This window comes from Solanum pennellii, chromosome 12 (genome assembly GCF_001406875.1).
Source record: "Solanum pennellii chromosome 12, SPENNV200".
Taxonomy (NCBI): Eukaryota; Viridiplantae; Streptophyta; class Magnoliopsida; order Solanales; family Solanaceae; genus Solanum; species Solanum pennellii.
The window spans coordinates 4,987,135-4,998,189 of record NC_028648.1 but is presented as its reverse complement, the minus strand read 5'-3'; the positions used below and the strand labels follow the sequence as shown (position 1 = coordinate 4,998,189).

At 30.1% G+C, this 11,055-nt stretch overlaps 2 long non-coding RNA genes across 2 annotated transcripts; one reads left to right on the top strand and one right to left on the bottom strand.

Annotated features, from left to right (window-relative positions):
* Positions 1 to 4,845: 4,845 nt before the first annotated feature.
* On the bottom strand, positions 4,846 to 5,488 carry LOC107006866. The gene is made up of 2 exons (XR_001454986.2): positions 5,239 to 5,488; positions 4,846 to 5,127 (listed from the first exon to the last, which is right to left on the bottom strand). It is a non-coding gene; the product is annotated as an uncharacterized LOC107006866 (long non-coding RNA).
* Positions 5,489 to 7,307: 1,819 nt separating this feature from the next.
* LOC114075078 lies at positions 7,308 to 10,613 on the top strand. The gene is made up of 2 exons (XR_003575410.1): positions 7,308 to 7,541; positions 10,373 to 10,613. It is a non-coding gene; the product is annotated as an uncharacterized LOC114075078 (long non-coding RNA).
* The last annotated feature ends 442 nt before the right edge of the window (positions 10,614 to 11,055 follow it).

The following is an 11,055-nucleotide window of genomic DNA, read 5'->3' as shown; positions in this document are numbered from 1 at the left end:
TGTGTGTGTGTATATATATATATATATATATATATATATATATATATATTCCGCACCAAAAATGCACATACACTACATATATCGTGATATATTTTTTAAAAATAATTCATAATTATGAATTAACTCAAATATATGTTGTTTAAAGACTATTTCAATTTCATAAAAGAGATACAATATAATAAATTTAAATATATTTTTACGATCAATTTACTAATATAAAAACAACACAAAAAAAAGATCTTTATAAAAATATCCCCCAATTTAAATTACAAAGGGTTATGTTCACAAAGTACCAAGTACATATATAAATGTATATATCATTCAACATAGGAAATTGTGTTCCATAGAAACTATAAAATTTTGTACAAGCTTCATATTTTATCTATAAATAATTTCTTAAGACTTCAATAAGCTCACATTTTTAAGATACGAGAATTCATAAATTCAAAATTTTAACTAAAGGCTCTGATTCATTACCGCACCTTCAAAATGTTTCCCAATTTCCTTATTCTATCATGGGTGGAGGCGTTGGACCAACCCTGCATGTCATCAAGAAATATTACTCTACTATTAGAGAGCTTCTTTCAATAAAACAATATAAGTACGAAGAAATAATTATAGTAACAAAATACGTATTGTCGATAACCAGGATTTGGTATAGGTGAAAGATATAGTTTATTCGAGATCTCTCTATTACCATGACCTTCGAAATTGACAGTTGAGGACAAGTACAAGTTTAAGTTTAAGTTCCTCGATTTGCTTGACGGATATAATGATAAAATAAGAAATATTACTAGGAAATTAAATAAAGTAGTAGCAATTCTCTTCATTTTAATTAAAATTGAGTGTTTTTGAGATATATGGATTGTAGACTTGTAGTTGAAAGGAACAAGACTCACATTTGGGAATTTTATTAATATAAAGTATTATTTCTAGAATATCTATATTTCAAATAATGCGTTTTTGTACTTGTGGCAAACTCATAAATTTAGTCAAATCCTCTTTGTGTGAATGGAGAAAGAAAAAAGAAGGCGTAATGCACCTATTACTATTATTTATTTTGGTGTTGAGTGTTAGCAATCGCATTAAAGTTCGATTATTTTAAATTCGCTTAGTGTAGCATTTCATTCGGGGGAAAGTGTTCTGTACCAAATTTTTTTTTTTCATACTCAAAGCTTGAATTCGAAATTTCTTATTAAAGGAAAAGTAGTCTCATCCACGACATCACATCCTTTGATGGTCATTACCTATTATATTATTATGATTATTATTATTATTATTAGTAAGAGCTGATTGATTTGCTCGGTCATTATTATGTCATACTCATATACATGTATTGAAATTTAAACCTAACGTCTTATTCATATTAAAAAACATGTTAGGTCATTACTCAACAAACATCAAATTCATCATATTATCATTATGGTGCATTGAACTCGAAAATGATGGTATGCCCTATTGGGGCGATGAAAACTTGTAATTTGTGTTCAGTTATGTGATTGTTTTATGTGTATTTTCTATTTGATGTATTCTTATATAAGCGTCCGGAGCCTAAAGAGTACAAAATATTAACAAAAATTTCAAAATGGTATATAAAATTTTATATTAACCAAAACGGCAAAATCACTGCATCAACAGCGATTTACTCCACCGGAAAAAGCAAAATCGCTATAGAGGCAGTGATTTTGCAAAATGTGAATTTTTTTTTAAAAAAATGAAATCGCTACCTAGGCAGCGATTTTAAAATTTTTTAAAAAAAAATCGCTGCCTAGGCAGCGATTTATAATTTTTTTAAAGAAAAAAATAAGGAAAAGGCAGCGATTTTAAAAAAAAAAAAATTCTTTTTGAAAATGTGGAAGTCGCTGTCCTAGCAGAGATTTCCAAAGAATTTCTTTTTTTTAAAAAAAATTATAAAATTTTTAAATCGCTGCCTACGCAGCGATTTATAATTTTTTTTTAAAATATGCAAATCGCTCAGCGATTTTATAAAAAAAAATTTATAATTTTTTTTATATAAGATCGCTGCTTTAAAAATGTTTTTAAAAAAAAATCGCTGCCTAGGCAGCGATTTTCATATTTTTAAATTTTTTTTTAATAAAATCGCTAAGCGATTTACTTATTTAAAAAATAAATAAATTATAAAATTGCTGTGTAGGTAGAGATTTAAAATTTTTATAAAAAATATTTTTTTAAAAAAAAAATCGCTGCCTAGGCTAGCGATTTAAAAATTTTTTAAAAATAATTTTTTTTAAATCGCTGCTTGGGCAGCGATTTCCACATTTTCAAAAAACAATTTTTTTTAAAAAATCGCTACCTAGGCAGCGATTTTCCTTATTTTAAAATTAATTTTTTTTAAAAAAATAAAATTATAAATCGCTGCCTAGGCAGCGATTTTGAAAAAAAAAAATTAAAATCGTTGCTAGGTAGCGATTTCATTTTTTTTTAAAAAAAAATTCACATTTTGCAAAATCGCTGCAGAGGCAGCGATTTTACTTTGTCCGGTGGAGTAAATCGCTGTTGATGCAGCGATTTTGCCGTTTTGGTTAATATAAAATTTAATATACCGTTTTAGAATTTTTATTAATATTTTGTACCCTTTAGGCTCCGATCTCTCTTCTATAACGGCTATTAATGAAGAAAAATGTTGGTCTGCTTTGTTAAATATTTCTTATGTATACATAATTTAGGAAATACATATCTTGTAGGGATGAATTTTTATATAGCTTCAAAGGGCACAAATATGTTACCTTCATGTATATATTTTTTTAAAAAATTGCTATAACATCAAAGAATAAAAGGACGGAAGTTTCATTAATTATTATAGATAAAAATCATTAAAAATAAACAGTATATTCCAAAAAAAGAAAAAGAACAAAACTACAAAATCATCAAATTCAGGATCAGCCTTCTTCCTTATTTCATGATCATTGGAGGTGGACTTCTAAATCTGCATTAAACACAAAAATAATAATTTAATGTTAGAAATTTTAAAAAGTACTTCCTTCGTTTTTATTTATTTATTACTTTTCAATTCTTGATAATATATTTAACTAATATTTAAAGCTAGTTAAATGAATTAGATTAACGTAACTTTTTTAAAAAATTTAAATTTAAATATTCAAAAATATATCTATACGTACTGATGATTATTAGCATTTGGCATTGGAGAAGGATTGGGTTTGAGTGTCTGCCTGATGCTGCGACCTCGCACCTGACTCGTCTCTACGAAATCGGACAAGTTTAATATCCTCGATTCGCTTTGCGTACACAATGATAAAATAAGAAATATTACAAGAAAATTAAATATACTAGTACAAATTTTCTTCATTTTTTTTTCCTTACACCTTATATGTCACACAAAATTAATGTTTGTGTTAAAATTGAGAAAATTGGGTTTATTTGTGATTTGATATTTAGGAGTTGTAATTTATATACATATTTCTTAAAGTATCCATTTGGCTATTTTCATTACGCGTTGTTGGACTTGACCAAATCTATATATTTTGAGTCAAAACACTTTAATTTTTTTAATGAAAAATGTATAGTCAAATAAGACAACGATAGTTGATATTCATAAATTATGTATTATCGGCGTAAAGACAAAAATATTATTTTAAGAGACTGTGTTTGAACTTGGAAGAAAATTATGACCACTATAAGTAAGTGTGTATAAAATCGAATCAAATTGTAAATCGAGTCAGGTAAAAAAAAAAGAATTGACTAATAATTTGCTTTGACTTAGTTTGGTATTTGAAAAAAATACGATTATATTTGGATTGGTGTGGTTCTAATTAAAAGAAGTCCACCTGAGACCAACCTAACTGACATTATTTATATAATTTCTTTTAAAAAATTTACACATAAAAATATTTACTTTGATGTAATTTCTAAATATTACTTATACATTTTTATAATTTTTATCTCTTAACGTATTTTTTCAAGTTTTTTCAGACTTATAATTTTGAATGTTCTAATAAAGACTATAGTCGATAGATATTAGTAACTCTTATAAAGCTTAATCCGAAATCAAATTTATAGTAATGCTAACAAAATAAATTAATTTAACACTAAAAATGACAATAATATTGAATATTTGTTCTTTAGTTTTACACTGATTTAGACATTTAAAATATATAATCTAATTTTAATTTTACTTTAATGTTTAATTATGGAGTTAATACTTCTTAGACTTATTTTAGTATGCTTTAATACTTTTAAGTTATGATAATTGTCATTATGACTAATCAATTTGCAATATTTATTTAGTATGATTTAATTATTATTTTTTATTGAATATTTTAGTGTCATTACTCATCTCATGTTTATTTTCTTAAGAAACACCTTAGATGGTCATATTTTGATTGGACTGAAAGAAATATATAAAACACAAGTTAATTATATATTTATATGAATACTTTGCCGGAATAATCCAAAAACCTGGAAAAAAAATATGAGGTTTATTGTTTGGTTTGATTTAAAAGTTCGACATAAATTATTTCGTTTGGTATTTAAAAAACACGCACCAATCTGAAAAAACACAAGGTTGAAAAATCTGAAAAACTCCAAATTTTATTAGTTTAGTTTGAATTATAAATTTAAATATTTTACATAAATAATTTAATTTAATATTTAAAAAATCCGAATCAATTCGATCTCGTAAAACAAGATAAGGTGCCAATGGTTTGCTTTGATACATTATTTTTAAGAAATATATATCATATACTAATTTCTCGTTTAGTCAATCATATATGGAGTATTTACTTTCATATACTTCTTACTTTATTCCTTTGAATTGCTTATAAATAGTGATATGATTTTCTATTTGAATCAATACAAAAATCAATGTATAATATAAAGAATTATAATTTATTCTCACCATAATTTTCTTTCTAGCATAATTTCCTTGATTTCGTAATCGAAATCTCTGACTAATTAAAAATAAAGTAATCCAATGATCGAAAACGAAAAACAAAGGTAAATACACAGTAAAAGAAATTACGCAATAGTCTATAACCTCTGCGCGCCACCTGGCCCAATCATAGTAAAATATCCAACAAATTAAGCATTCAATTATTGGTTCTTCACAAGCTCCCCTATTTACTTATCAACGGTGGTGGAGTATAGTCACTGCGTAAACAATAAAAATATATGTTAGATAGATCTATGATAAAACAGTAACCAAAAAAATAATTTTAAAACGATGAATAAGTATGTCTTAATCAATAATTAGATGCATACACATGATCACGAGTATTTGCTGTTGGTGAAGGGTTAATATTAATCGGAGTTTCACGATTACTGCGACCTCGTATAACACCTTTGAATTTGATTGAAGATAAGTTCTCCATGTCCAAAAACATCCTGGCTTCACTTTGTAGACACCATGATATAATAAGAAAATTTATAAGAACAATATAGAAAGTATAAGGAATAGAAACCTTGTTCATTTCTTGATTACAAATTGTCAATATAATCATGTATAGAAGTAGCTAGATGTGTTTGTTATATATAATAATGTTTATGGTCACATCACATATATATATATATTAAATTAAAATATCAACATCATTTTGTGTTGCAGTTCACTTGCCTCCCATAACTTTTACCAATTGATCATGATGTCATTGATTGGAAAAAGGATGTTTATTTTTATACGATATCCGAAAAAATAATACATAAATATGTTCTTTAATTTAAACTCAGCTTATATTAAGGTTTTTGAATTTGAGTCGCGCACAAGTAGATATTTAAATTTGTATAAAGTTAAATAAACACACACGTTCTACGTGACATCCTACATGACAATTTCATCCTACGTTATGTTTGATGTGTACTATGTCACGTTCTTCAACTTTACACAAGTTAAAGCGTCTACATGCAGACCCAAAATTGAAGTGCATAAATGTGAAATAAAATCAAGTTAAAGAACACATTTATGTATTATGTTTTTCTTTTTAATTTGAATTGTAAATACGCAAGAGACCTCACTTTTTCGAAATGATTTGGTATTTTTGTAGTCTTTTATAAACTTATTTTTAGTTTATGTATTTTTTTATGAAATATTCTTCATTTTTTAACATAAATATTTTTTAAAAATATAATTTTTTTTCTATTTTATTTGTAAATAATCATAATAGATCATTTCCGCAATTTCTTTTTAAGTCATTGTGTTATTTTTTTTTAATTTTTAAAATTAGACCCTACTAACTTAGTGTACCCTAGACTTTTTGAATTTTAAAGTCCCTACAACATGCATAAGTTTGATTTTTGTTTGTTTGAGAAAAATAAAAGCTACGCGGTTTTGATTATTTCTTTTGCATGTACGTTGACATATTCCATTGTCTCAGTAAACTAAATAATACTGTTAATTAATTTAACAAAATTATTTGAAGTAATAGAACTCTTTCAAAGAACAGGCATGAAAACATATAATCAAGATATTGCTTGCCTTCTACAGATTAATTACTTTCTCCGTTCACTTCTGATTGTCATAATTTTTTTTTTAGAATCAAACGATAAGAATTTTGACCAGCATTTTACTAAAATGTACTTTTTCATAATATTAATATGCAAAAAGTTGCAATTTATAGTACTTTTTGTATAACTTGTGAATATCTATTTTTTTGTTTAAAATATCAAATTAATGTAATCTAATTTAACTTTTAAAAATAATCAAATTAACTTTCGAAAAACGCGACATACACAATTAAAAATGAATGGGGATAGTGTAACAACCCGAAAATGACTATTATGCTAGGTAATGCTTAACGTACCTAGAATGCCTAGAATAGACCGGATTCACACGGATTGATGCGCGTGGAACCAGACCTCTGAACCTATGCATCAGCCAAGCCAACCAACTTAGTGAGTTAGTTGAGTTAGGCAAGGTTGGGTCCAGCCATGTAAGGCACCCAAATATTAAGATTCACCCGGATGAGTCTTAACCGGACTTGAAAGGGGTAATCTTAAGTTTGGAGGGTCTAAGGGTAATTTCCAGGCTAAGGGTAGTATTGTAATTACCCTAAATATTTAATTAATGAAAATAGTGGACAATTCGGGTAGGGTTGACCCGAATTGACCCATTTTCACGAGTTAGGCTTCACCCGGGTTCGATCCTTGGTGGAAGCAATGTTAAATTGAATTAATAAATATTAATTATCTGATTTTAGTAAGGGCATGATGAGTCATTTCACCTAAATCTTAAAAAAATTAGATTTTTAATTAAGAAATAACAAGGAGTCCTAGTTTGACTAAGTCTTCAACTAAAACTCCTACACTTACTCTCATCTCTCTCCACTCTCATTCTCACAACTTTCTCCACTCTCTTCTGACGTTATTTATCAGCAGAAAGAACAAAAAAATCAAAGTTCATCACTTGAAGAACTTGCACACAAAAACTCAAAAGAAAAGCTAAACTAAAAACGAAAAGCAAAAAAATTGTTCTTGACGGGTTGTGCTTGAAGTTTGGTGGTGAGGCTTTGGTATCATGGAGTTGGCTGCCATTGGATCAGATTTGAAAGGTGTTAAACGACGAAAAAAAGGTATGGGTTTTCTTCCTCTTGGTCCATTTCCCAAGAGACCCCTAAGATTCAATCGAATTCTTATCCGAAAACTAGGAATGTTCCCCTTTGAATGTCCCTGTCACTAGCTCCCACCGAATTTGTAGATTGGGTATGTTTAGCTGGTAGAATTTAGAGATGTGATGTGTTTTCGTGATGATTATGTTCAATAATATATGTTCGGATTTATGTGAGTAATAAGCATGCTTTTCGAAACTATGTGTTAAACGTGTGTGTGTGCATTGTGTATGCCGTGGCTTTGGTCATGGGTTGAAGTGTGTAATATGCATGTTGCATTCTTGTGTTTTGTATGCAATTACTGGAAGTAAATCGTGATGTTCATAAGTGGTGTAATGTTGCTGAATTGAGTGAAAATCTTGATCAAATGTAACCACGAAAATGCACAAAATAAACGTACGATATGTCCAATGAATTGTCCAAAAATCTAACGTATAAAATATTTAGGAAATGGACTGGAAAGTGTGATCAAATTTCCAGATTTGCTGGAAATATGGTTAGGCCAAGTTACTGGAAAATATTTGAGTTTTTTTTTTAAAAAAAATTAAAATGTATGAGGTCATTGGGGATTGAACCCAAGACCTCACCATATGCAAACTATTAAAAATTCAATAATAAAAATGAGGTAAGGGGGATTCGAAATGGGGTAAGGCTCAAGTGAAGGATTGAAAGAGGAAAAAAAATGAGGTGTGTGGGGATCGAACCCAAAACCTCTTGGATAGTTTAGGGAAATAGGAGAAAAATGAAAGAAAAATTAAATGAGGGGTGTGGGAATCGAACTCACAACCTCTCGGATAGGTGAGGAAGTTAGGAGAAAAATTAAATAAAAAATAAAATGAAGTTGTGGGGGATCGATCCCACATCCTCTTGCTCTCCATCGAAAAAGAGAGGAAAGAAAAAGAAAGGAAAAAGAAGTGTAGGTGTTGGGATTCGACTTCAAGTCTCCAAGCTGAAAAATATAAATAAAAAATTTAATATGAGACTAAGTGTTGCTCAAGGGATTCGAAATCGATTTCCCTTGCCCAATTCCGTATTGATACATAAGTCTTACATGAATAAATATTTAATGAATGTTGCCCGTAGGAATCGAACTCGAGACCTTGGCATACTCACAAGATGCGTAAGTCTTGTACCACATAATCTTGGGTAAGTATGAGTCACTTAGACGAATTATAAATGAAGCCTCATGGCTTGTACGTATGGATTCATAAGTCCAGCGTACGTTTAAAAGTAAGTGATGTATGTGATGAATTGATGTGACTCCATGGGGGTTAAGCAAGAATGTGAAACACACTAAAAGTACAAGTGCATTGTCATATGACGAAATGAATATTCACGTAATAATGTGAGTAATTATGTTATACTATGATACTAATGAAAATAGTGACAACATGACTATAGGCTAGTGCACGTTAGACAAGTTGCATATACGCCTAAAAATCAATGTCACTAAATGAAATTTCTAAGAGAGTATATTTATGTAAAATGATGAATAAGCAAAGAAAGAGTGGCTACATGAGGATAGGCTAGTATAAGTGACACAAGTTGTATCTACGCCTAGAATCAATGTCCTACAATGTAAATTCCAAGAGAGCATATGTATGTTATACTATGAACAAATAATGAAAGGTGAGTAAAGATGAAATGAAAAGATGTTAAGAAAGAACAGGGTGACACCACAATATGATGCTAGTGCAAGTGAGACAAGTTGTACCTACGCCAATATAAGGTCACCAAAAGTACTCACCTAAGAGAGTGTTGAATATTAAGAGAAAAGTCTCAATCACACTCTATATGTAAGTGTAAGGACAATTCACACTTAATACGTAAAGAAGAGATGATAAATCATTTAATGAGCTATGACTACCTCATGCTAGAATCAAGCTTCGATGATGTATGAGTCGAATGTAAATGAGAACTTTAGACGGAGCACCGATAGGCTAGTTATGAGTGGAGATGCCTTATTTCGGGAAGGACGGAGGTTCACATAATTCTCATGAGATGAGACTGTCCACCAAGGTGGGTATGGGTCTCCCTAAATCTCCTAGTCTTTGAACTATGCTGCCAACATAGGGAACTAGACAGTGGTTTTCCACCTAAGCGAGCTAGGGATGTTTTGGTTTCACCTTGGCCAGTGACTCCACCTCTTTTCGGTGTGGGAAAGACACCGAATTTCATGATGCTCACATGATCTATGTCAGTTAAAGTTGAAGTTCCTAAAAGTATGAAAGATAATGAAATGAATGATACCAAAGGTGTTTGGATAAGATAATCAAGAGGTGAACTAGACTCAAGTAATGACACTAGGTCATTCTTGGTCATTGCACAGTGAACCCGATGAGAGTCTTAAACAACATCCTAGGTATAGATGGTGTTCACACTAGCCAACGAACGAATAAAAGTGAAGTACGTATGAATGAATGAAGCAGAGTCTGTGTTTGCTAAAGAAGGCTCCCTAGTTGAGGTCCCATATGTTGAGCCCTCATTTTGGGAAGTTCTAATGTTAAGTCCGTGATTCCAAGGTCTCACGACATATGAACGAATGATATGTAATATATGTACGTGCTATATGAAATATGTTATGTTATGTGTGCAATATGAAAAGAATGATGATGCATGTAACTCTCATAGCATGACTTTCTTAATCTGATTTGGCAAGTCCAACTGACTTGGATTTCCATAACTCATATCGTTAGCAGAGAGCTCTTCTTAATCATGTATGTCCTTGGTGTATACTTGCATACACCCATACTTAGTACAACTGTGTACTAATCCCATACATTATACTATTTTAGGTGCAGGTTCAAGAGGGTGTTGAAGACATTCATTGCAGCTGTTCGGACATCAGAGTTTTTCATCCGGACTTGATAGGTCCCCATGCATTCGAGGACTCCTGCCGCTATGTTTCTAGTTTAGTAATAGGTTTAGGCTAGTGGAGCATGTTCCACTAGTATTTCTTTCCTATTTTGTTCAGACTTGTGTAATGGTGTCATTTTGGCGATTGTTACTTAAACTATAAGACTATTTATTTCAAGATTGAATGATTCTTTATTAGATGGTTGATACACTTGAGCAATGAACTTCTTTATACGCGTATGCATGTTATAACTCTGAAGTCTATGTACACTTTAAACAAAACAAAAAGTTTTAAATTTTTCGCTAAAATTAACCTAACAAATGTAATGACGACGTAAGTAGGCTTGTCTGCGACCTCCGAGAGGTCAACGATGCCGATTTTGGCTAGGGTCTAGACCCCAGTCGTGACAGATAATATATAAATTTCCAGCATTTAATTAGGTTGGGTCAGTATTAGTTTTACATTCAATTTCCACAACTATAGTTTCAAATGATTTGTTTGAGAAGCAAAAGTTTTAGTTGTTTTTACCTTCTATTAAGGTTTGTCTTAACAATGTGATAAAATTTATGGTTAAGTGGAGAAATATTTATTACATCTCTCGTTAGTGATGGAGTCATCCTT